We start from the raw sequence: 25,315 nt of genomic DNA on the forward strand, positions 1-25,315 counted from the left end.
TTATTTTCTTGTTCTTATAGGTGCCCTGCCTGATTGGCCAGATTGGGGGGCAGTACAGGAAGCTGATTGGTCCATCCTACACTTCCTGGAGTTTTAAAAGTACGGTTCCCAACAGCAAGCGAGGCTCTTTCTGGCATCAGCACCTGTTTGCTGTTCTTGGTTTCCAAACCTTATTTAGCATTTTTGAATTGTTAGGTTTTGTGACGTGGTTTTGTTATAAATTGTATATTTTGTAAATAGTATTAAATCTGTAGGGGTGAACTGCCATTTTCTTTGGACCGTTTTCACATTAGGGAGTTAGGGTTAGCGACTGTCTTTTGGTTTGTTTATTTCTATCAGGCTAGCTAGCACTTTCTGTGGGAAATGGCTTATTTTGTTTATTATGTTGGCCTTGGTTCGCCATGAGTTGTGTCATTTTTTGTTTGTCACTTTCTTTCGTTTAAAATAAATATCATTCTGTTGGAACATCTCGATCCTGGATTTTGGTTTGGGGATCGGAGAGGGAACATGCTAATTTATCTTTGTATGTTGCACCCTGACCCCCTAGACAGGGGCGTAACAGACCAGTACAGTTATAGTACTTTGTACTTTGCCACATTTATCTTCTTCTTAGCAAGTGTCATGCATTCTGCTTCTCCAGCGTTTTTAAGAGCTGTTGATGATGTCAAATGCAGCTTACGGCCCCACCGCTCTCTAAGCGCTCGATCTCGTCCGATCTCGGCAGCCAAATAGAGCCGAGCCTGGTTAGTACTTGGTAGAAAGACCGCCTGGGAATACCAGGTGCTGTAAGCTTTTTTGCTTAGGTTTACGGGCAGCACAAGCTGGTGTTACTGCCTATTTATTCATAGAAATTGTTCTATATTTTCATCAAATTTTGTTCTTTCATTGCTGTTTTGCTACTTTATTGGTTTGCCAACCATCGTGCTTCATTACTAGTAGACCATGTTACGGTCCTGGCCATATGTGTTGTTTTTATTTTCTTGTTCTTATAGGTGCCCTGCCTGATTGGCCGGATTGGGGGGCAGTACAGGAAGCTGATTGGTCCATCCTACACTTCCTGGAGTTTTAAAAGTACGGTTCCCAACAGCAAGCGAGGCTCTTTCTGGCATCAGCACCTGTTTGCTGTTCTTGGTTTCCTAACCTTATTTAGCATTTTTGAATTGTTAGGTTTTGTGACGTGGTTTTGTTATAAATTGTATATTTTGTAAATAGTATTAAATCTGTAGGGGTGAACTGCCATTTTCTTTGGACCGTTTTCACATTAGGGAGTTAGGGTTAGCGACTGTCTTTTGGTTTGTTTATTTCTATCAGGCTAGCTAGCACTTTCTGTGGGAAATGGCTTATTTTGTTTATTATGTTGGCCTTGGTTCGCCATGAGTTGTGTCATTTTTTGTTTGTCACTTTCTTTCGTTTAAAATAAATATCATTCTGTTGGAACATCTCGATCCTGGATTTTGGTTTGGGGATCGGAGAGGGAACATGCTAATTTATCTTTGTATGTTGCACCCTGACCCCCTAGACAGGGGCGTAACAGACCAGTACAGTTATAGTACTTTGTACTTTGCCACATTTATCTTCTTCTTAGCAAGTGTCATGCATTCTGCTTCTCCAGCGTTTTTAAGAGCTGTTGATGATGTCAAATGCAGCTTACGGCCCCACCGCTCTCTAAGTGCCCGATCTCGTCCGATCTCGGCAGCCAAATAGAGCCGGGCCTGGTTAGTACTTGGTAGGAAGACCGCCTGGGAATACCAGGTGCTGTAAGCTTTTTTGCTTGGGTTTACGGGCAGCACAAGCTGGTGTTACTGCCTATTTATTCATAGAAATTGTTCTATATTTTCATCAAATTTTGTTCTTTCATTGCTGTTTTGCTACTTTATTGGTTTGCCAACCATCGTGCTTCATTACTAGTAGACCATGTTACGGTCCTGGCCATATGTGTTGTTTTTATTTTGTTGTTCTTATAGGTGCCCTGCCTGATTGGCCGGATTGGGGGGCAGTACAGGAAGCTGATTGGTCCATCCTACACTTCCTGGAGTTTTAAAAGTACGGTTCCCAACAGCTAGCGAGGCTCTTTCTGGCATCAGCACCTGTTTGCTGTTCTTGGTTTCCAAACCTTATTTAGCATTTTTGAATTGTTAGGTTTTGTGACGTGGTTTTGTTATAAATTGTATATTTTGTAAATAGTATTAAATCTGTAGGGGTGAACTGCCATTTTCTTTGGACCGTTTTCACATTAGGGAGTTAGGGTTAGCGACTGTCTTTTGGTTTGTTTATTTCTATCAGGCTAGCTAGCACTTTCTGTGGGAAATGGCTTATTTTGTTTATTATGTTGGCCTTGGTTCGCCATGAGTTGTGTCATTTTTTGTTTGTCACTTTCTTTCGTTTAAAATAAATATCATTCTGTTGGAACATCTCGATCCTGGATTTTGGTTTGGGGATCGGAGAGGGAACATGCTAATTTATCTTTGTATGTTGCACCCTGACCCCCTAGACAGGGGCGTAACAGACCAGTACAGTTATAGTACTTTGTACTTTGCCACATTTATCTTCTTCTTAGCAAGTGTCATGCATTCTGCTTCTCTAGCGTTTTTAAGAGCTGTTGATGATGTCAAATGCAGCTTACGGCCACACCGCTCTCTAAGCGCCCGATCTCGTCCAATCTCGGCAGCCAAATAGAGCCGGGCCTGGTTAGTACTTGGTAGGAAGACCGCCTGGGAATACCAGGTGCTGTAAGCTTTTTTGCTTGGGTTTACGGGCAGCACAAGCTGGTGTTACTGCCTATTTATTCATAGAAATTGTTCTATATTTTCATCAAATTTTGTTCTTTCATTGCTGTTTTGCTACTTTATTGGTTTGCCAACCATCGTGCTTCATTACTAGTAGACCATGTTACGGTCCTGGCCATATGTGTTGTTTTTATTTTCTTTTTCTTATAGGTGCCCTGCCTGATTGGCCGGATTGGGGGGCAGTACAGGAAGCTGATTGGTCCATCCTACACTTCCTGGAGTTTTAAAAGTACGGTTCCCAACAGCTAGCGAGGCTCTTTCTGGCATCAGCACCTGTTTGCTGTTCTTGGTTTCCAAACCTTATTTAGCATTTTTGAATTGTTAGGTTTTGTGCCGTGGTTTTGTTTATAAATTGTATATTTTGTAAATAGTATTAAATCTGTAGGGGTGAACTGCCATTTTCTTTGGACTGTTTTCACATTAGGGAGTTATGGTTAGCGACTGTCTTTTGGTTTGTTTATTTCTATCAGGCTAGCTAGCACTTTCTGTGGGAAATGGCTTATTTTGTTTATTATGTTGGCCTTGGTTCGCCCTGAGTTGTAGTGTCATGTTTTGTTTGACACTTTCTTTCGTTTAAAATAAATATCATTCTGTTGGAACATCTCGATCCTGGATTATGGTTTGGAGACCGGAGAGGGAACATCCTAATTTATCTTTGTATGTTGCACCCTGACCCCCTAGACAGGGGCGTAACAGACCAGTACAGTTATAGTACTTTGTACTTTGCCACATTTATCTTCTTCTTAGCAAGTGTCATGCATTCTGCTTCTCCAGCGTTTTTAAGAGCTGTTGATGATGTCAAATGCAGCTTACGGCCACACCGCTCTCTAAGCGCCCGATCTCGTCCGATCTCGGCAGCCAAATAGAGCCGGGCCTGGTTAGTACTTGGTAGGAAGACCGCCTGGGAATACCAGGTGCTGTAAGCTTTTTTGCTTGGGTTTACGGGCAGCACAAGCTGGTGTTACTGCCTATTTATTCATAGAAATTGTTCTATATTTTCATCAAATTTTGTTCTTTCATTGCTGTTTTGCTACTTTATTGGTTTGCCAACCATCGTGCTTCATTACTAGTAGACCATGTTACGGTCCTGGCCATATGTGTTGTTTTTATTTTCTTGTTCTTATAGGTGCCCTGCCTGATTGGCCGGATTGGGGGGCAGTACAGGAAGCTGATTGGTCCATCCTACACTTCCTGGAGTTTTAAAAGTACGGTTCCCAACAGCAAGCGAGGCTCTTTCTGGCATCAGCACCTGTTTGCTGTTCTTGGTTTCCAAACCTTATTTAGCATTTTTGAATTGTTAGGTTTTGTGACGTGGTTTTGTTATAAATTGTATATTTTGTAAATAGTATTAAATCTGTAGGGGTGAACTGCCATTTTCTTTGGACCGTTTTCACATTAGGGAGTTAGGGTTAGCGACTGTCTTTTGGTTTGTTTATTTCTATCAGGCTAGCTAGCACTTTCTGTGGGAAATGGCTTATTTTGTTTATTATGTTGGCCTTGGTTCGCCCTGAGTTGTAGTGTCATGTTTTGTTTGACACTTTCTTTCGTTTAAAATAAATATCATTCTGTTGGAACATCTCGATCCTGGATTATGGTTTGGAGACCGGAGAGGGAACATCCTAATTTATCTTTGTATGTTGCACCCTGACCCCCTAGACAGGGGCGTAACAGACCAGTACAGTTATAGTACTTTGTACTTTGCCACATTTATCTTCTTCTTAGCAAGTGTCATGCATTCTGCTTCTCCAGCGTTTTTAAGAGCTGTTGATGATGTCAAATGCAGCTTACGGCCACACCGCTCTCTAAGCGCCCGATCTCGTCCGATCTCGGCAGCCAAATAGAGCCGGGCCTGGTTAGTACTTGGTAGGAAGACCGCCTGGGAATACCAGGTGCTGTAAGCTTTTTTGCTTGGGTTTACGGGCAGCACAAGCTGGTGTTACTGCCTATTTATTCATAGAAATTGTTCTATATTTTCATCAAATTTTGTTCTTTCATTGCTGTTTTGCTACTTTATTGGTTTGCCAACCATCGTGCTTCATTACTAGTAGACCATGTTACGGTCCTGGCCATATGTGTTGTTTTTATTTTCTTGTTCTTATAGGTGCCCTGCCTGATTGGCCGGATTGGGGGGCAGTACAGGAAGCTGATTGGTCCATCCTACACTTCCTGGAGTTTTAAAAGTACGGTTCCCAACAGCAAGCGAGGCTCTTTCTGGCATCAGCACCTGTTTGCTGTTCTTGGTTTCCAAACCTTATTTAGCATTTTTGAATTGTTAGGTTTTGTGACGTGGTTTTGTTATAAATTGTATATTTTGTAAATAGTATTAAATCTGTAGGGGTGAACTGCCATTTTCTTTGGACCGTTTTCACATTAGGGAGTTAGGGTTAGCGACTGTCTTTTGGTTTGTTTATTTCTATCAGGCTAGCTAGCACTTTCTGTGGGAAATGGCTTATTTTGTTTATTATGTTGGCCTTGGTTCGCCATGAGTTGTGTCATTTTTTGTTTGTCACTTTCTTTCGTTTAAAATAAATATCATTCTGTTGGAACATCTCGATCCTGGATTTTGGTTTGGGGATCGGAGAGGGAACATGCTAATTTATCTTTGTATGTTGCACCCTGACCCCCTAGACAGGGGCGTAACAGACCAGTACAGTTATAGTACTTTGTACTTTGCCACATTTATCTTCTTCTTAGCAAGTGTCATGCATTCTGCTTCTCCAGCGTTTTTAAGAGCTGTTGATGATGTCAAATGCAGCTTACGGCCCCACCGCTCTCTAAGCGCTCGATCTCGTCCGATCTCGGCAGCCAAATAGAGCCGAGCCTGGTTAGTACTTGGTAGGAAGACCGCCTGGGAATACCAGGTGCTGTAAGCTTTTTTGCTTGGGTTTACGGGCAGCACAAGCTGGTGTTACTGCCTATTTATTCATAGAAATTGTTCTATATTTTCATCAAATTTTGTTCTTTCATTGCTGTTTTGCTACTTTATTGGTTTGCCAACCATCGTGCTTCATTACTAGTAGACCATGTTACGGTCCTGGCCATATGTGTTGTTTTTATTTTCTTGTTCTTATAGGTGCCCTGCCTGATTGGCCGGATTGGGGGGCAGTACAGGAAGCTGATTGGTCCATCCTACACTTCCTGGAGTTTTAAAAGTACGGTTCCCAACAGCAAGCGAGGCTCTTTCTGGCATCAGCACCTGTTTGCTGTTCTTGGTTTCCAAACCTTATTTAGCATTTTTGAATTGTTAGGTTTTGTGACGTGGTTTTGTTATAAATTGTATATTTTGTAAATAGTATTAAATCTGTAGGGGTGAACTGCCATTTTCTTTGGACCGTTTTCACATTAGGGAGTTAGGGTTAGCGACTGTCTTTTGGTTTGTTTATTTCTATCAGGCTAGCTAGCACTTTCTGTGGGAAATGGCTTATTTTGTTTATTATGTTGGCCTTGGTTCGCCCTGAGTTGTGTCATTTTTTGTTTGTCACTTTCTTTCGTTTAAAATAAATATCATTCTGTTGGAACATCTCGATCCTGGATTTTGGTTTGGGGATCGGAGAGGGAACATGCTAATTTATCTTTGTATGTTGCACCCTGACCCCCTAGACAGGGGCGTAACAGACCAGTACAGTTATAGTACTTTGTACTTTGCCACATTTATCTTCTTCTTAGCAAGTGTCATGCATTCTGCTTCTCCAGCGTTTTTAAGAGCTGTTGATGATGTCAAATGCAGCTTACGGCCCCACCGCTCTCTAAGTGCCCGATCTCGTCCGATCTCGGCAGCCAAATAGAGCCGGGCCTGGTTAGTACTTGGTAGGAAGACCGCCTGGGAATACCAGGTGCTGTAAGCTTTTTTGCTTGGGTTTACGGGCAGCACAAGCTGGTGTTACTGCCTATTTATTCATAGAAATTGTTCTATATTTTCATCAAATTTTGTTCTTTCATTGCTGTTTTGCTACTTTATTGGTTTGCCAACCATCGTGCTTCATTACTAGTAGACCATGTTACGGTCCTGGCCATATGTGTTGTTTTTATTTTCTTGTTCTTATAGGTGCCCTGCCTGATTGGCCGGATTGGGGGGCAGTACAGGAAGCTGATTGGTCCATCCTACACTTCCTGGAGTTTTAAAAGTACGGTTCCCAACAGCAAGCGAGGCTCTTTCTGGCATCAGCACCTGTTTGCTGTTCTTGGTTTCCAAACCTTATTTAGCATTTTTGAATTGTTAGGTTTTGTGACGTGGTTTTGTTATAAATTGTATATTTTGTAAATAGTATTAAATCTGTAGGGGTGAACTGCCATTTTCTTTGGACCGTTTTCACATTAGGGAGTTAGGGTTAGCGACTGTCTTTTGGTTTGTTTATTTCTATCAGGCTAGCTAGCACTTTCTGTGGGAAATGGCTTATTTTGTTTATTATGTTGGCCTTGGTTCGCCATGAGTTGTGTCATTTTTTGTTTGTCACTTTCTTTCGTTTAAAATAAATATCATTCTGTTGGAACATCTCGATCCTGGATTTTGGTTTGGTGATCGGAGAGGGAACATGCTAATTTATCTTTGTATGTTGCACCCTGACCCCCTAGACAGGGGCGTAACAGACCAGTACAGTTATAGTACTTTGTACTTTGCCACATTTATCTTCTTCTTAGTAAGTGTCATGCATTCTGCTTCTCTAGCGTTTTTAAGAGCTGTTGATGATGTCAAATGCAGCTTACGGCCACACCGCTCTCTAAGCGCCCGATCTCGTCCGATCTCGGCAGCCAAATAGAGCCGGGCCTGGTTAGTACTTGGTAGGAAGACCGCCTGGGAATACCAGGTGCTGTAAGCTTTTTTGCTTGGGTTTACGGGCAGCACAAGCTGGTGTTACTGCCTATTTATTCATAGAAATTGTTCTATATTTTCATCAAATTTTGTTCTTTCATTGCTGTTTTGCTACTTTATTGGTTTGCCAACCATCGTGCTTCATTACTAGTAGACCATGTTACGGTCCTGGCCATATGTGTTGTTTTTATTTTCTTGTTCTTATAGGTGCCCTGCCTGATTGGCCGGATTGGGGGGCAGTACAGGAAGCTGATTGGTCGATCCTACACTTCCTGGAGTTTTAAAAGTACGGTTCCCAACAGCTAGCGAGGCTCTTTCTGGCATCAGCACCTGTTTGCTGTTCTTGGTTTCCAAACCGTATTTAGCATTTTTGAATTGTTAGGTTTTGTGCCGTGGTTTTGTTTATAAATTGTATATTTTGTAAATAGTATTAAATCTGTAGGGGTGAACTGCCATTTTCTTTGGACTGTTTTCACATTAGGGAGTTATGGTTAGCGACTGTCTTTTGGTTTGTTTATTTCTATCAGGCTAGCTAGCACTTTCTGTGGGAAATGGCTTATTTTGTTTATTATGTTGGCCTTGGTTCGCCCTGAGTTGTAGTGTCATGTTTTGTTTGACACTTTCTTTCGTTTAAAATAAATATCATTCTGTTGGAACATCTCGATCCTGGATTATGGTTTGGAGACCGGAGAGGGAACATCCTAATTTATCTTTGTATGTTGCACCCTGACCCCCTAGACAGGGGCGTAACAGACCAGTACAGTTATAGTACTTTGTACTTTGCCACATTTATCTTCTTCTTAGCAAGTGTCATGCATTCTGCTTCTCCAGCGTTTTTAAGAGCTGTTGATGATGTCAAATGCAGCTTACGGCCACACCGCTCTCTAAGCGCCCGATCTCGTCCGATCTCGGCAGCCAAATAGAGCCGGGCCTGGTTAGTACTTGGTAGGAAGACCGCCTGGGAATACCAGGTGCTGTAAGCTTTTTTGCTTGGGTTTACGGGCAGCACAAGCTGGTGTTACTGCCTATTTATTCATAGAAATTGTTCTATATTTTCATCAAATTTTGTTCTTTCATTGCTGTTTTGCTACTTTATTGGTTTGCCAACCATCGTGCTTCATTACTAGTAGACCATGTTACGGTCCTGGCCATATGTGTTGTTTTTATTTTCTTGTTCTTATAGGTGCCCTGCCTGATTGGCCGGATTGGGGGGCAGTACAGGAAGCTGATTGGTCCATCCTACACTTCCTGGAGTTTTAAAAGTACGGTTCCCAACAGCAAGCGAGGCTCTTTCTGGCATCAGCACCTGTTTGCTGTTCTTGGTTTCCAAACCTTATTTAGCATTTTTGAATTGTTAGGTTTTGTGACGTGGTTTTGTTATAAATTGTATATTTTGTAAATAGTATTAAATCTGTAGGGGTGAACTGCCATTTTCTTTGGACCGTTTTCACATTAGGGAGTTAGGGTTAGCGACTGTCTTTTGGTTTGTTTATTTCTATCAGGCTAGCTAGCACTTTCTGTGGGAAATGGCTTATTTTGTTTATTATGTTGGCCTTGGTTCGCCCTGAGTTGTGTCATTTTTTGTTTGTCACTTTCTTTCGTTTAAAATAAATATCATTCTGTTGGAACATCTCGATCCTGGATTTTGGTTTGGGGATCGGAGAGGGAACATGCTAATTTATCTTTGTATGTTGCACCCTGACCCCCTAGACAGGGGCGTAACAGACCAGTACAGTTATAGTACTTTGTACTTTGCCACATTTATCTTCTTCTTAGCAAGTGTCATGCATTCTGCTTCTCCAGCGTTTTTAAGAGCTGTTGATGATGTCAAATGCAGCTTACGGCCCCACCGCTCTCTAAGCGCCCGATCTCGTCCGATCTCGGCAGCCAAATAGAGCCGGGCCTGGTTAGTACTTGGTAGGAAGACCGCCTGGGAATACCAGGTGCTGTAAGCTTTTTTGCTTGGGTTTACGGGCAGCACAAGCTGGTGTTACTGCCTATTTATTCATAGAAATTGTTCTATATTTTCATCAAATTTTGTTCTTTCATTGCTGTTTTGCTACTTTATTGGTTTGCCAACCATCGTGCTTCATTACTAGTAGACCATGTTACGGTCCTGGCCATATGTGTTGTTTTTATTTTGTTGTTCTTATAGGTGCCCTGCCTGATTGGCCGGATTGGGGGGCAGTACAGGAAGCTGATTGGTCCATCCTACACTTCCTGGAGTTTTAAAAGTACGGTTCCCAACAGCTAGCGAGGCTCTTTCTGGCATCAGCACCTGTTTGCTGTTCTTGGTTTCCAAACCTTATTTAGCATTTTTGAATTGTTAGGTTTTGTGCCGTGGTTTTGTTTATAAATTGTATATTTTGTAAATAGTATTAAATCTGTAGGGGTGAACTGCCATTTTCTTTGGAGTGTTTTCACATTAGGGAGTTAGGGTTAGCGACTGTCTTTTGGTTTGTTTATTTCTATCAGGCTAGCTAGCACTTTCTGTGGGAAATGGCTTATTTTGTTTATTATGTTGGCCTTGGTTCGCCCTGAGTTGTAGTGTCATGTTTTGTTTGACACTTTCTTTCGTTTAAAATAAATATCATTCTGTTGGAACATCTCGATCCTGGATTTTGGTTTGGTGATCGGAGAGGGAACATGCTAATTTATCTTTGTATGTTGCACCCTGACCCCCTAGACAGGGGCGTAACAGACCAGTACAGTTATAGTACTTTGTACTTTGCCACATTTATCTTCTTCTTAGTAAGTGTCATGCATTCTGCTTCTCTAGCGTTTTTAAGAGCTGTTGATGATGTCAAATGCAGCTTACGGCCACACCGCTCTCTAAGCGCCCGATCTCGTCCGATCTCGGCAGCCAAATAGAGCCGGGCCTGGTTAGTACTTGGTAGGAAGACCGCCTGGGAATACCAGGTGCTGTAAGCTTTTTTGCTTGGGTTTACGGGCAGCACAAGCTGGTGTTACTGCCTATTTATTCATAGAAATTGTTCTATATTTTCATCAAATTTTGTTCTTTCATTGCTGTTTTGCTACTTTATTGGTTTGCCAACCATCGTGCTTCATTACTAGTAGACCATGTTACGGTCCTGGCCATATGTGTTGTTTTTATTTTGTTGTTCTTATAGGTGCCCTGCCTGATTGGCCGGATTGGGGGGCAGTACAGGAAGCTGATTGGTCCATCCTACACTTCCTGGAGTTTTAAAAGTACGGTTCCCAACAGCTAGCGAGGCTCTTTCTGGCATCAGCACCTGTTTGCTGTTCTTGGTTTCCAAACCTTATTTAGCATTTTTGAATTGTTAGGTTTTGTGCCGTGGTTTTGTTTATAAATTGTATATTTTGTAAATAGTATTAAATCTGTAGGGGTGAACTGCCATTTTCTTTGGAGTGTTTTCACATTAGGGAGTTAGGGTTAGCGACTGTCTTTTGGTTTGTTTATTTCTATCAGGCTAGCTAGCACTTTCTGTGGGAAATGGCTTATTTTGTTTATTATGTTGGCCTTGGTTCGCCCTGAGTTGTAGTGTCATGTTTTGTTTGACACTTTCTTTCGTTTAAAATAAATATCATTCTGTTGGAACATCTCGATCCTGGATTTTGGTTTGGGGATCGGAGAGGGAACATGCTAATTTATGTTTGTATGTTGCACCCTGACCCCCTAGACAGGGGCGTAACAGACCAGTACAGTTATAGTACTTTGTACTTTGCCACATTTATCTTCTTCTTAGCAAGTGTCATGCATTCTGCTTCTCCAGCGTTTTTAAGAGCTGTTGATGATGTCAAATGCAGCTTACGGCCACACCGCTCTCTAAGCGCCCGATCTCGTCCGATCTCGGCAGCCAAATAGAGCCGGGCCTGGTTAGTACTTGGTAGGAAGACCGCCTGGGAATACCAGGTGCTGTAAGCTTTTTTGCTTGGGTTTACGGGCAGCACAAGCTGGTGTTACTGCCTATTTATTCATAGAAATTGTTCTATATTTTCATCAAATTTTGTTCTTTCATTGCTGTTTTGCTACTTTATTGGTTTGCCAACCATCGTGCTTCATTACTAGTAGACCATGTTACGGTCCTGGCCATATGTGTTGTTTTTATTTTCTTGTTCTTATAGGTGCCCTGCCTGATTGGCCGGATTGGGGGGCAGTACAGGAAGCTGATTGGTCCATCCTACACTTCCTGGAGTTTTAAAAGTACGGTTCCCAACAGCAAGCGAGGCTCTTTCTGGCATCAGCACCTGTTTGCTGTTCTTGGTTTCCAAACCTTATTTAGCATTTTTGAATTGTTAGGTTTTGTGACGTGGTTTTGTTATAAATTGTATATTTTGTAAATAGTATTAAATCTGTAGGGGTGAACTGCCATTTTCTTTGGACCTTTTTCACATTAGGGAGTTAGGGTTAGCGACTGTCTTTTGGTTTGTTTATTTCTATCAGGCTAGCTAGCACTTTCTGTGGGAAATGGCTTATTTTGTTTATTATGTTGGCCTTGGTTCGCCATGAGTTGTGTCATTTTTTGTTTGTCACTTTCTTTCGTTTAAAATAAATATCATTCTGTTGGAACATCTCGATCCTGGATTTTGGTTTGGGGATCGGAGAGGGAACATGCTAATTTATCTTTGTATGTTGCACCCTGACCCCCTAGACAGGGGCGTAACAGACCAGTACAGTTATAGTACTTTGTACTTTGCCACATTTATCTTCTTCTTAGTAAGTGTCATGCATTCTGCTTCTCTAGCGTTTTTAAGAGCTGTTGATGATGTCAAATGCAGCTTACGGCCAAACCGCTCTCTAAGCGCCCGATCTCGTCCGATCTCGGCAGCCAAATAGAGCCGGGCCTGGTTAGTACTTGGTAGGAAGACCGCCTGGGAATACCAGGTGCTGTAAGCTTTTTTGCTTGGGTTTACGGGCAGCACAAGCTGGTGTTACTGCCTATTTATTCATAGAAATTGTTCTATATTTTCATCAAATTTTGTTCTTTCATTGCTGTTTTGCTACTTTATTGGTTTGCCAACCATCGTGCTTCATTACTAGTAGACCATGTTACGGTCCTGGCCATATGTGTTGTTTTTATTTTCTTTTTCTTATAGGTGCCCTGCCTGATTGGCCGGATTGGGGGGCAGTACAGGAAGCTGATTGGTCCATCCTACACTTCCTGGAGTTTTAAAAGTACGGTTCCCAACAGCTAGCGAGGCTCTTTCTGGCATCAGCACCTGTTTGCTGTTCTTGGTTTCCAAACCTTATTTAGCATTTTTGAATTGTTAGGTTTTGTGCCGTGGTTTTGTTTATAAATTGTATATTTTGTAAATAGTATTAAATCTGTAGGGGTGAACTGCCATTTTCTTTGGACTGTTTTCACATTAGGGAGTTATGGTTAGCGACTGTCTTTTGGTTTGTTTATTTCTATCAGGCTAGCTAGCACTTTCTGTGGGAAATGGCTTATTTTGTTTATTATGTTGGCCTTGGTTCGCCCTGAGTTGTAGTGTCATGTTTTGTTTGACACTTTCTTTCGTTTAAAATAAATATCATTCTGTTGGAACATCTCGATCCTGGATTATGGTTTGGAGACCGGAGAGGGAACATCCTAATTTATCTTTGTATGTTGCACCCTGACCCCCTAGACAGGGGCGTAACAGACCAGTACAGTTATAGTACTTTGTACTTTGCCACATTTATCTTCTTCTTAGCAAGTGTCATGCATTCTGCTTCTCCAGCGTTTTTAAGAGCTGTTGATGATGTCAAATGCAGCTTACGGCCACACCGCTCTCTAAGCGCCCGATCTCGTCCGATCTCGGCAGCCAAATAGAGCCGGGCCTGGTTAGTACTTGGTAGGAAGACCGCCTGGGAATACCAGGTGCTGTAAGCTTTTTTGCTTGGGTTTACGGGCAGCACAAGCTGGTGTTACTGCCTATTTATTCATAGAAATTGTTCTATATTTTCATCAAATTTTGTTCTTTCATTGCTGTTTTGCTACTTTATTGGTTTGCCAACCATCGTGCTTCATTACTAGTAGACCATGTTACGGTCCTGGCCATATGTGTTGTTTTTATTTTCTTGTTCTTATAGGTGCCCTGCCTGATTGGCCGGATTGGGGGGCAGTACAGGAAGCTGATTGGTCCATCCTACACTTCCTGGAGTTTTAAAAGTACGGTTCCCAACAGCAAGCGAGGCTCTTTCTGGCATCAGCACCTGTTTGCTGTTCTTGGTTTCCAAACCTTATTTAGCATTTTTGAATTGTTAGGTTTTGTGACGTGGTTTTGTTATAAATTGTATATTTTGTAAATAGTATTAAATCTGTAGGGGTGAACTGCCATTTTCTTTGGACCGTTTTCACATTAGGGAGTTAGGGTTAGCGACTGTCTTTTGGTTTGTTTATTTCTATCAGGCTAGCTAGCACTTTCTGTGGGAAATGGCTTATTTTGTTTATTATGTTGGCCTTGGTTCGCCCTGAGTTGTGTCATTTTTTGTTTGTCACTTTCTTTCGTTTAAAATAAATATCATTCTGTTGGAACATCTCGATCCTGGATTTTGGTTTGGGGATCGGAGAGGGAACATGCTAATTTATCTTTGTATGTTGCACCCTGACCCCCTAGACAGGGGCGTAACAGACCAGTACAGTTATAGTACTTTGTACTTTGCCATATTTATCTTCTTCTTAGCAAGTGTCATGCATTCTGCTTCTCCAGCGTTTTTAAGAGCTGTTGATGATGTCAAATGCAGCTTACGGCCACACCGCTCTCTAAGCGCCCGATCTCGTCCGATCTCGGCAGCCAAATAGAGCCGGGCCTGGTTAGTACTTGGTAGGAAGACCGCCTGGGAATACCAGGTGCTGTAAGCTTTTTTGCTTGGGTTTACGGGCAGCACAAGCTGGTGTTACTGCCTATTTATTCATAGAAATTGTTCTATATTTTCATCAAATTTTGTTCTTTCATTGCTGTTTTGCTACTTTATTGGTTTGCCAACCATCGTGCTTCATTACTAGTAGACCATGTTACGGTCCTGGCCATATGTGTTGTTTTTATTTTCTTGTTCTTATAGGTGCCCTGCCTGATTGGCCAGATTGGGGGGCAGTACAGGAAGCTGATTGGTCCATCCTACACTTCCTGGAGTTTTAAAAGTACGGTTCCCAACAGCAAGCGAGGCTCTTTCTGGCATCAGCACCTGTTTGCTGTTCTTGGTTTCCAAACCTTATTTAGCATTTTTGAATTGTTAGGTTTTGTGACGTGGTTTTGTTATAAATTGTATATTTTGTAAATAGTATTAAATCTGTAGGGGTGAACTGCCATTTTCTTTGGACCGTTTTCACATTAGGGAGTTAGGGTTAGCGACTGTCTTTTGGTTTGTTTATTTCTATCAGGCTAGCTAGCACTTTCTGTGGGAAATGGCTTATTTTGTTTATTATGTTGGCCTTGGTTCGCCATGAGTTGTGTCATTTTTTGTTTGTCACTTTCTTTCGTTTAAAATAAATATCATTCTGTTGGAACATCTCGATCCTGGATTTTGGTTTGGGGATCGGAGAGGGAACATGCTAATTTATCTTTGTATGTTGCACCCTGACCCCCTAGACAGGGGCGTAACAGACCAGTACAGTTATAGTACTTTGTACTTTGCCACATTTATCTTCTTCTTAGCAAGTGTCATGCATTCTGCTTCTCCAGCGTTTTTAAGAGCTGTTGATGATGTCAAATGCAGCTTACGGCCCCACCGCTCTCTAAGCGCTCGATCTCGTCCGATCTCGGCAGCCAAATAGAGCCGAGCCTGGTTAGTACTTGGTAGAAAGACCGCCTGGGAATACCAGGTGCTGTAAGCTTTTTTGCTTAGGTTTACGGGCAGCACAAGCTGGTGTTACTGCCTATTTATTCATAGAAATTGTTCTATATTTTCATCAAATTTTGTTCTTTCATTGCTGTTTTGCTACTTTATTGGTTTGCCAACCATCGTGCTTCATTACTAGTAGACCATGTTACGGTCCTGGCCATATGTGTTGTTTTTATTTTCTTGTTCTTATAGGTGCCCTGCCTGATTGGCCGGATTGGGGGGCAGTACAGGAAGCTGATTGGTCCATCCTACACTTCCTGGAGTTTTAAAAGTACGGTTCCCAACAGCAAGCGAGGCTCTTTCTGGCATCAGCACCTGTTTGCTGTTCTTGGTTTCCTAACCTTATTTAGCATTTTTGAATTGTTAGGTTTTGTGACGTGGTTTTGTTATAAATTGTATATTTTGTAAATAGTATTAAATCTGTAGGGGTGAACTGCCATTTTCTTTGGACCGTTTTCACATTAGGGAGTTAGGGTTAGCGACTGTCTTTTGGTTTGTTTATTTCTATCAGGCTAGCTAGCACTTTCTGTGGGAAATGGCTTATTTTGTTTATTATGTTGGCCTTGGTTCGCCATGAGTTGTGTCATTTTTTGTTTGTCACTTTCTTTCGTTTAAAATAAATATCATTCTGTTGGAACATCTCGATCCTGGATTTTGGTTTGGGGATCGGAGAGGGAACATGCTAATTTATCTTTGTATGTTGCACCCTGACCCCCTAGACAGGGGCGTAACAGACCAGTACAGTTATAGTACTTTGTACTTTGCCACATTTATCTTCTTCTTAGCAAGTGTCATGCATTCTGCTTCTCCAGCGTTTTTAAGAGCTGTTGATGATGTCAAATGCAGCTTACGGCCCCACCGCTCTCTAAGTGCCCGATCTCGTCCGATCTCGGCAGCCAAATAGAGCCGGGCCTGGTTAGTACTTGGTAGGAAGACCGCCTGGGAATACCAGGTGCTGTAAGCTTTTTTGCTTGGGTTTACGGGCAGCACAAGCTGGTGTTACTGCCTATTTATTCATAGAAATTGTTCTATATTTTCATCAAATTTTGTTCTTTCATTGCTGTTTTGCTACTTTATTGGTTTGCCAACCATCGTGCTTCATTACTAGTAGACCATGTTACGGTCCTGGCCATATGTGTTGTTTTTATTTTGTTGTTCTTATAGGTGCCCTGCCTGATTGGCCGGATTGGGGGGCAGTACAGGAAGCTGATTGGTCCATCCTACACTTCCTGGAGTTTTAAAAGTACGGTTCCCAACAGCTAGCGAGGCTCTTTCTGGCATCAGCACCTGTTTGCTGTTCTTGGTTTCCAAACCTTATTTAGCATTTTTGAATTGTTAGGTTTTGTGACGTGGTTTTGTTATAAATTGTATATTTTGTAAATAGTATTAAATCTGTAGGGGTGAACTGCCATTTTCTTTGGACCGTTTTCACATTAGGGAGTTAGGGTTAGCGACTGTCTTTTGGTTTGTTTATTTCTATCAGGCTAGCTAGCACTTTCTGTGGGAAATGGCTTATTTTGTTTATTATGTTGGCCTTGGTTCGCCATGAGTTGTGTCATTTTTTGTTTGTCACTTTCTTTCGTTTAAAATAAATATCATTCTGTTGGAACATCTCGATCCTGGATTTTGGTTTGGGGATCGGAGAGGGAACATGCTAATTTATCTTTGTATGTTGCACCCTGACCCCCTAGACAGGGGCGTAACAGACCAGTACAGTTATAGTACTTTGTACTTTGCCACATTTATCTTCTTCTTAGCAAGTGTCATGCATTCTGCTTCTCTAGCGTTTTTAAGAGCTGTTGATGATGTCAAATGCAGCTTACGGCCACACCGCTCTCTAAGCGCCCGATCTCGTCCAATCTCGGCAGCCAAATAGAGCCGGGCCTGGTTAGTACTTGGTAGGAAGACCGCCTGGGAATACCAGGTGCTGTAAGCTTTTTTGCTTGGGTTTACGGGCAGCACAAGCTGGTGTTACTGCCTATTTATTCATAGAAATTGTTCTATATTTTCATCAAATTTTGTTCTTTCATTGCTGTTTTGCTACTTTATTGGTTTGCCAACCATCGTGCTTCATTACTAGTAGACCATGTTACGGTCCTGGCCATATGTGTTGTTTTTATTTTCTTTTTCTTATAGGTGCCCTGCCTGATTGGCCGGATTGGGGGGCAGTACAGGAAGCTGATTGGTCCATCCTACACTTCCTGGAGTTTTAAAAGTACGGTTCCCAACAGCTAGCGAGGCTCTTTCTGGCATCAGCACCTGTTTGCTGTTCTTGGTTTCCAAACCTTATTTAGCATTTTTGAATTGTTAGGTTTTGTGCCGTGGTTTTGTTTATAAATTGTATATTTTGTAAATAGTATTAAATCTGTAGGGGTGAACTGCCATTTTCTTTGGACTGTTTTCACATTAGGGAGTTATGGTTAGCGACTGTCTTTTGGTTTGTTTATTTCTATCAGGCTAGCTAGCACTTTCTGTGGGAAATGGCTTATTTTGTTTATTATGTTGGCCTTGGTTCGCCCTGAGTTGTAGTGTCATGTTTTGTTTGACACTTTCTTTCGTTTAAAATAAATATCATTCTGTTGGAACATCTCGATCCTGGATTATGGTTTGGAGACCGGAGAGGGAACATCCTAATTTATCTTTGTATGTTGCACCCTGACCCCCTAGACAGGGGCGTAACAGACCAGTACAGTTATAGTACTTTGTACTTTGCCACATTTATCTTCTTCTTAGCAAGTGTCATGCATTCTGCTTCTCCAGCGTTTTTAAGAGCTGTTGATGATGTCAAATGCAGCTTACGGCCACACCGCTCTCTAAGCGCCCGATCTCGTCCGATCTCGGCAGCCAAATAGAGCCGGGCCTGGTTAGTACTTGGTAGGAAGACCGCCTGGGAATACCAGGTGCTGTAAGCTTTTTTGCTTGGGTTTACGGGCAGCACAAGCTGGTGTTACTGCCTATTTATTCATAGAAATTGTTCTATATTTTCATCAAATTTTGTTCTTTCATTGCTGTTTTGCTACTTTATTGGTTTGCCAACCATCGTGCTTCATTACTAGTAGACCATGTTACGGTCCTGGCCATATGTGTTGTTTTTATTTTCTTGTTCTTATAGGTGCCCTGCCTGATTGGCCGGATTGGGGGGCAGTACAGGAAGCTGATTGGTCCATCCTACACTTCCTGGAGTTTTAAAAGTACGGTTCCCAACAGCAAGCGAGGCTCTTTCTGGCATCAGCACCTGTTTGCTGTTCTTGGTTTCCAAACCTTATTTAGCATTTTTGAATTGTTAGGTTTTGTGACGTGGTTTTGTTATAAATTGTATATTTTGTAAATAGTATTAAATCTGTAGGGGTGAACTGCCATTTTCTTTGGACCGTTTTCACATTAGGGAGTTAGGGTTAGCGACTGTCTTTTGGTTTGTTTATTTCTATCAGGCTAGCTAGCACTTTCTGTGGGAAATGGCTTATTTTGTTTATTATGTTGGCCTTGGTTCGCCCTGAGTTGTAGTGTCATGTTTTGTTTGACACTTTCTTTCGTTTAAAATAAATATCATTCTGTTGGAACATCTCGATCCTGGATTATGGTTTGGAGACCGGAGAGGGAACATCCTAATTTATCTTTGTATGTTGCACCCTGACCCCCTAGACAGGGGCGTAACAGACCAGTACAGTTATAGTACTTTGTACTTTGCCACATTTATCTTCTTCTTAGCAAGTGTCATGCATTCTGCTTCTCCAGCGTTTTTAAGAGCTGTTGATGATGTCAAATGCAGCTTACGGCCACACCGCTCTCTAAGCGCCCGATCTCGTCCGATCTCGGCAGCCAAATAGAGCCGGGCCTGGTTAGTACTTGGTAGGAAGACCGCCTGGGAATACCAGGTGCTGTAAGCTTTTTTGCTTGGGTTTACGGGCAGCACAAGCTGGTGTTACTGCCTATTTATTCATAGAAATTGTTCTATATTTTCATCAAATTTTGTTCTTTCATTGCTGTTTTGCTACTTTATTGGTTTGCCAACCATCGTGCTTCATTACTAGTAGACCATGTTACGGTCCTGGCCATATGTGTTGTTTTTATTTTCTTGTTCTTATAGGTGCCCTGCCTGATTGGCCGGATTGGGGGGCAGTACAGGAAGCTGATTGGTCCATCCTACACTTCCTGGAGTTTTAAAAGTACGGTTCCCAACAGCAAGCGAGGCTCTTTCTGGCATCAGCACCTGTTTGCTGTTCTTGGTTTCCAAACCTTATTTAGCATTTTTGAATTGTTAGGTTTTGTGACGTGGTTTTGTTATAAATTGTATATTTTGTAAATAGTATTAAATCTGTAGGGGTGAACTGCCATTTTCTTTGGACCGTTTTCACATTAGGGAGTTAGGGTTAGCGACTGTCTTTTGGTTTGTTTATTTCTATCAGGCTAGCTAGCACTTTCTGTGGGAAATGGCTTATTTTGTTTATTATGTTGGCCTTGGTTCGCCATGAGTTGTGTCATTTTTTGTTTGTCACTTTCTCTCGTTTAAAATAAATATCATTCTGTTGGAACATCTCGATCCTGGATTTTGGTTTGGGGATCGGAGAGGGAACATGCTAATTTATCTTTGTATGTTGCACCCTGACCCCCTAGACAGGGGCGTAACAGACCAGTACAGTTATAGTACTTTGTACTTTGCCACATTTATCTTCTTCTTAGCAAGTGTCATGCATTCTGCTTCTCCAGCGTTTTTAAGAGCTGTTGATGATGTCAAATGCAGCTTACGGCCACACCGCTCTCTAAGCGCCCGATCTCGTCCGATCTCGGCAGCCAAATAGAACCGGGCCTGGTTAGTACTTGGTAGGAAGACTGCCTGGGAATACCAGGTGCTGTAAGCTTTTTTGCTTGGGTTTACGGGCAGCACAAGCTGGTGTTACTGCCTATTTATTCATAGAAATTGTTCTATATTTTCATCAAATTTTGTTCTTTCATTGCTGTTTTGCTACTTTATTGGTTTGCCAACCATCGTGCTTCATTACTAGTAGACCATGTTACGGTCCTGGCCATATGTGTTGTTTTTATTTTCTTGTTCTTATAGGTGCCCTGCCTGATTGGCCGGATTGGGGGGCAGTACAGGAAGCTGATTGGTCCATCCTACACTTCCTGGAGTTTTAAAAGTACGGTTCCCAACAGCAAGCGAGGCTCTTTCTGGCATCAGCACCTGTTTGCTGTTCTTGGTTTCCAAACCTTATTTAGCATTTTTGAATTGTTAGGTTTTGTGACGTGGTTTTGTTATAAATTGTATATTTTGTAAATAGTATTAAATCTGTAGGGGTGAACTGCCATTTTCTTTGGACCGTTTTCACATTAGGGAGTTAGGGTTAGCGACTGTCTTTTGGTTTGTTTATTTCTATCAGGCTAGCTAGCACTTTCTGTGGGAAATGGCTTATTTTGTTTATTATGTTGGCCTTGGTTCGCCCTGAGTTGTAGTGTCATGTTTTGTTTGACACTTTCTTTCGTTTAAAATAAATATCATTCTGTTGGAACATCTCGATCCTGGATTATGGTTTGGAGACCGGAGAGGGAACATCCTAATTTATCTTTGTATGTTGCACCCTGACCCCCTAGACAGGGGCGTAACAGACCAGTACAGTTATAGTACTTTGTACTTTGCCACATTTATCTTCTTCTTAGCAAGTGTCATGCATTCTGCTTCTCCAGCGTTTTTAAGAGCTGTTGATGATGTCAAATGCAGCTTACGGCCACACCGCTCTCTAAGCGCCCGATCTCGTCCGATCTCGGCAGCCAAATAGAGCCGGGCCTGGTTAGTACTTGGTAGGAAGACCGCCTGGGAATACCAGGTGCTGTAAGCTTTTTTGCTTGGGTTTACGGGCAGCACAAGCTGGTGTTACTGCCTATTTATTCATAGAAATTGTTCTATATTTTCATCAAATTTTGTTCTTTCATTGCTGTTTTGCTACTTTATTGGTTTGCCAACCATCGTGCTTCATTACTAGTAGACCATGTTACGGTCCTGGCCATATGTGTTGTTTTTATTTTCTTGTTCTTATAGGTGCCCTGCCTGATTGGCCGGATTGGGGGGCAGTACAGGAAGCTGATTGGTCCATCCTACACTTCCTGGAGTTTTAAAAGTACGGTTCCCAACAGCAAGCGAGGCTCTTTCTGGCATCAGCACCTGTTTGCTGTTCTTGGTTTCCAAACCGTATTTAGCATTTTTGAATTGTTAGGTTTTGTGACGTGGTTTTGTTATAAATTGTATATTTTGTAAATAGTATTAAATCTGTAGGGGTGAACTGCCATTTTCTTTGGACCGTTTTCACATTAGGGAGTTAGGGTTAGCGACTGTCTTTTGGTTTGTTTATTTCTATCAGGCTAGCTAGCACTTTCTGTGGGAAATGGCTTATTTTGTTTATTATGTTGGCCTTGGTTCGCCCTGAGTTGTGTCATTTTTTGTTTGTCACTTTCTTTCGTTTAAAATAAATATCATTCTGTTGGAACATCTCGATCCTGGATTTTGGTTTGGGGATCGGAGAGGGAACATGCTAATTTATCTTTGTATGTTGCACCCTGACCCCCTAGACAGGGGCGTAAAAGACCAGTACAGTTATAGTACTTTGTACTTTGCCACATTTATCTTCTTCTTAGCAAGTGTCATGCATTCTGCTTCTCCAGCGTTTTTAAGAGCTGTTGATGATGTCAAATGCAGCTTACGGCCACACCGCTCTCTAAGCGCCCGATCTCGTCCGATCTCGGCAGCCAAATAGAACCGGGCCTGGTTAGTACTTGGTAGGAAGACCGCCTGGGAATACCAGGTGCTGTAAGCTTTTTTGCTTGGGTTTACGGGCAGCACAAGCTGGTGTTACTGCCTATTTATTCATAGAAATTGTTCTATATTTTCATCAAATTTTGTTCTTTCATTGCTGTTTTGCTACTTTATTGGTTTGCCAACCATCGTGCTTCATTACTAGTAGACCATGTTACGGTCCTGGCCATATGTGTTGTTTTTATTTTCTTGTTCTTATAGGTGCCCTGCCTGATTGGCCGGATTGGGGGGCAGTACAGGAAGCTGATTGGTCCATCCTACACTTCCTGGAGTTTTAAAAGTACGGTTCCCAACAGCAAGCGAGGCTCTTTCTGGCATCAGCACCTGTTTGCTGTTCTTGGTTTCCAAACCTTATTTAGCATTTTTGAATTGTTAGGTTTTGTGACGTGGTTTTGTTATAAATTGTATATTTTGTAAATAGTATTAAATCTGTAGGGGTGAACTGCCATTTTCTTTGGACCGTTTTCACATTAGGGAGTTAGGGTTAGCGACTGTCTTTTGGTTTGTTTATTTCTATCAGGCTAGCTAGCACTTTCTGTGGGAAATGGCTTATTTTGTTTATTATGTTGGCCTTGGTTCGCCCTGAGTTGTAGTGTCATGTTTTGTTTGACACTTTCTTTCGTTTAAAATAAATATCATTCTGTTGGAACATCTCGATCCTGGATTATGGTTTGGAGACCGGAGAGGGAACATCCTAATTTATCTTTGTATGTTGCACCCTGACCCCCTAGACAGGGGCGTAACAGACCAGTACAGTTATAGTACTTTGTACTTTGCCACATTTATCTTCTTCTTAGCAAGTGTCATGCATTCTGCTTCTCCAGCGTTTTTAAGAGCTGTTGATGATGTCAAATGCAGCTTACGGCCACACCGCTCTCTAAGCGCCCGATCTCGTCCGATCTCGGCAGCCAAATAGAGCCGGGCCTGGTTAGTACTTGGTAGGAAGACCGCCTGGGAATACCAGGTGCTGTAAGCTTTTTTGCTTGGGTTTACGGGCAGCACAAGCTGGTGTTACTGCCTATTTATTCATAGAAATTGTTCTATATTTTCATCAAATTTTGTTCTTTCATTGCTGTTTTGCTACTTTATTGGTTTGCCAACCATCGTGCTTCATTACTAGTAGACCATGTTACGGTCCTGGCCATATGTGTTGTTTTTATTTTCTTGTTCTTATAGGTGCCCTGCCTGATTGGCCGGATTGGGGGGCAGTACAGGAAGCTGATTGGTCCATCCTACACTTCCTGGAGTTTTAAAAGTACGGTTCCCAACAGCAAGCGAGGCTCTTTCTGGCATCAGCACCTGTTTGCTGTTCTTGGTTTCCAAACCTTATTTAGCATTTTTGAATTGTTAGGTTTTGTGACGTGGTTTTGTTATAAATTGTATATTTTGTAAATAGTATTAAATCTGTAGGGGTGAACTGCCATTTTCTTTGGACCGTTTTCACATTAGGGAGTTAAGGTTAGCGACTGTCTTTTGGTTTGTTTATTTCTATCAGGCTAGCTAGCACTTTCTGTGGGAAATGGCTTATTTTGTTTATTATGTTGGCCTTGGTTCGCCCTGAGTTGTGTCATTTTTTGTTTGTCACTTTCTTTCGTTTAAAATAAATATCATTCTGTTGGAACATCTCGATCCTGGATTTTGGTTTGGGGATCGGAGAGGGAACATGCTAATTTATCTTTGTATGTTGCACCCTGACCCCCTAGACAGGGGTGTAACAGACCAGTACAGTTATAGTACTTTGTACTTTGCCACATTTATCTTCTTCTTAGTAAGTGTCATGCATTCTGCTTCTCTAGCGTTTTTAAGAGCTGTTGATGATGTCAAATGCAGCTTACGGCCACACCGCTCTCTAAGCGCCCGATCTCGTCCGATCTCGGCAGCCAAATAGAGCCGGGCCTGGTTAGTACTTGGTAGGAAGACCGCCTGGGAATACCAGGTGCTGTAAGCTTTTTTGCTTGGGTTTACGGGCAGCACAAGCTGGTGTTACTGCCTATTTATTCATAGAAATTGTTCTATATTTTCATCAAATTTTGTTCTTTCATTGCTGTTTTGCTACTTTATTGGTTTGCCAACCATCGTGCTTCATTACTAGTAGACCATGTTACGGTCCTGGCCATATGTGTTGTTTTTATTTTCTTGTTCTTATAGGTGCCCTGCCTGATTGGCCGGATTGGGGGGCAGTACAGGAAGCTGATTGGTCCATCCTACACTTCCTGGAGTTTTAAAAGTACGGTTCCCAACAGCAAGCGAGGCTCTTTCTGGCATCAGCACCTGTTTGCTGTTCTTGGTTTCCAAACCTTATTTAGCATTTTTGAATTGTTAGGTTTTGTGACGTGGTTTTGTTATAAATTGTATATTTTGTAAATAGTATTAAATCTGTAGGGGTGAACTGCCATTTTCTTTGGACCGTTTTCACATTAGGGAGTTAGGGTTAGCGACTGTCTTTTGGTTTGTTTATTTCTATCAGGCTAGCTAGCACTTTCTGTGGGAAATGGCTTATTTTGTTTATTATGTTGGCCTTGGTTCGCCCTGAGTTGTGTCATTTTTTGTTTGTCACTTTCTTTCGTTTAAAATAAATATCATTCTGTTGGAACATCTCGATCCTGGATTTTGGTTTGGGGATCGGAGAGGGAACATGCTAATTTATCTTTGTATGTTGCACCCTGACCCCCTAGACAGGGGCGTAACAGACCAGTACAGTTATAGTACTTTGTACTTTGCCACATTTATCTTCTTCTTAGCAAGTGTCATGCATTCTGCTTCTCCAGCGTTTTTAAGAGCTGTTGATGATGTCAAATGCAGCTTACGGCCCCACCGCTCTCTAAGCGCCCGATCTCGTCCGATCTCGGCAGCCAAATAGAGCCGGGCCTGGTTAGTACTTGGTAGGAAGACCGCCTGGGAATACCAGGTGCTGTAAGCTTTTTTGCTTGGGTTTACGGGCAGCACAAGCTGGTGTTACTGCCTATTTATTCATAGAAATTGTTCTATATTTTCATCAAATTTTGTTCTTTCATTGCTGTTTTGCTACTTTATTGGTTTGCCAACCATCGTGCTTCATTACTAGTAGACCATGTTACGGTCCTGGCCATATGTGTTGTTTTTATTTT

General features: G+C 41.9%; 26 pseudogenes; all 26 read left to right on the forward strand.

The window, feature by feature from the left end:
* Positions 1 to 673: 673 nt before the first annotated feature.
* Positions 674 to 792, forward strand: LOC137114726 (5S ribosomal RNA; annotated as a pseudogene).
* An 853-nt stretch (positions 793 to 1,645) lies between these two features.
* On the forward strand, positions 1,646 to 1,764 carry LOC137114635 (5S ribosomal RNA; annotated as a pseudogene).
* Positions 1,765 to 2,617: 853 nt separating this feature from the next.
* Positions 2,618 to 2,736, forward strand: LOC137114620 (5S ribosomal RNA; annotated as a pseudogene).
* An 857-nt stretch (positions 2,737 to 3,593) lies between these two features.
* Positions 3,594 to 3,712, forward strand: LOC137114837 (5S ribosomal RNA; annotated as a pseudogene).
* An 856-nt stretch (positions 3,713 to 4,568) lies between these two features.
* On the forward strand, positions 4,569 to 4,687 carry LOC137114838 (5S ribosomal RNA; annotated as a pseudogene).
* An 853-nt stretch (positions 4,688 to 5,540) lies between these two features.
* On the forward strand, positions 5,541 to 5,659 carry LOC137114698 (5S ribosomal RNA; annotated as a pseudogene).
* Positions 5,660 to 6,512: 853 nt separating this feature from the next.
* On the forward strand, positions 6,513 to 6,631 carry LOC137114636 (5S ribosomal RNA; annotated as a pseudogene).
* Positions 6,632 to 7,484: 853 nt separating this feature from the next.
* On the forward strand, positions 7,485 to 7,603 carry LOC137114839 (5S ribosomal RNA; annotated as a pseudogene).
* Positions 7,604 to 8,460: 857 nt separating this feature from the next.
* LOC137114841 (5S ribosomal RNA) lies at positions 8,461 to 8,579 on the forward strand (annotated as a pseudogene).
* An 853-nt stretch (positions 8,580 to 9,432) lies between these two features.
* On the forward strand, positions 9,433 to 9,551 carry LOC137115281 (5S ribosomal RNA; annotated as a pseudogene).
* Positions 9,552 to 10,408: 857 nt separating this feature from the next.
* On the forward strand, positions 10,409 to 10,527 carry LOC137114842 (5S ribosomal RNA; annotated as a pseudogene).
* Positions 10,528 to 11,384: 857 nt separating this feature from the next.
* On the forward strand, positions 11,385 to 11,503 carry LOC137114843 (5S ribosomal RNA; annotated as a pseudogene).
* An 853-nt stretch (positions 11,504 to 12,356) lies between these two features.
* Positions 12,357 to 12,475, forward strand: LOC137115173 (5S ribosomal RNA; annotated as a pseudogene).
* Positions 12,476 to 13,332: 857 nt separating this feature from the next.
* LOC137114844 (5S ribosomal RNA) lies at positions 13,333 to 13,451 on the forward strand (annotated as a pseudogene).
* Positions 13,452 to 14,304: 853 nt separating this feature from the next.
* On the forward strand, positions 14,305 to 14,423 carry LOC137114845 (5S ribosomal RNA; annotated as a pseudogene).
* An 853-nt stretch (positions 14,424 to 15,276) lies between these two features.
* On the forward strand, positions 15,277 to 15,395 carry LOC137114727 (5S ribosomal RNA; annotated as a pseudogene).
* An 853-nt stretch (positions 15,396 to 16,248) lies between these two features.
* LOC137114637 (5S ribosomal RNA) lies at positions 16,249 to 16,367 on the forward strand (annotated as a pseudogene).
* Positions 16,368 to 17,220: 853 nt separating this feature from the next.
* Positions 17,221 to 17,339, forward strand: LOC137114622 (5S ribosomal RNA; annotated as a pseudogene).
* Positions 17,340 to 18,196: 857 nt separating this feature from the next.
* LOC137114846 (5S ribosomal RNA) lies at positions 18,197 to 18,315 on the forward strand (annotated as a pseudogene).
* An 856-nt stretch (positions 18,316 to 19,171) lies between these two features.
* Positions 19,172 to 19,290, forward strand: LOC137114847 (5S ribosomal RNA; annotated as a pseudogene).
* Positions 19,291 to 20,143: 853 nt separating this feature from the next.
* LOC137114672 (5S ribosomal RNA) lies at positions 20,144 to 20,262 on the forward strand (annotated as a pseudogene).
* An 856-nt stretch (positions 20,263 to 21,118) lies between these two features.
* Positions 21,119 to 21,237, forward strand: LOC137114848 (5S ribosomal RNA; annotated as a pseudogene).
* An 853-nt stretch (positions 21,238 to 22,090) lies between these two features.
* LOC137114547 (5S ribosomal RNA) lies at positions 22,091 to 22,209 on the forward strand (annotated as a pseudogene).
* An 856-nt stretch (positions 22,210 to 23,065) lies between these two features.
* Positions 23,066 to 23,184, forward strand: LOC137114849 (5S ribosomal RNA; annotated as a pseudogene).
* Positions 23,185 to 24,037: 853 nt separating this feature from the next.
* On the forward strand, positions 24,038 to 24,156 carry LOC137114851 (5S ribosomal RNA; annotated as a pseudogene).
* Positions 24,157 to 25,009: 853 nt separating this feature from the next.
* On the forward strand, positions 25,010 to 25,128 carry LOC137115283 (5S ribosomal RNA; annotated as a pseudogene).
* Positions 25,129 to 25,315: the final 187 nt, after the last annotated feature.

The sequence above is a fragment of the Channa argus genome, unplaced genomic scaffold, assembly GCF_033026475.1.
Source record: "Channa argus isolate prfri unplaced genomic scaffold, Channa argus male v1.0 Contig020, whole genome shotgun sequence".
In the NCBI taxonomy this organism is placed as follows: Eukaryota; Metazoa; Chordata; class Actinopteri; order Anabantiformes; family Channidae; genus Channa; species Channa argus.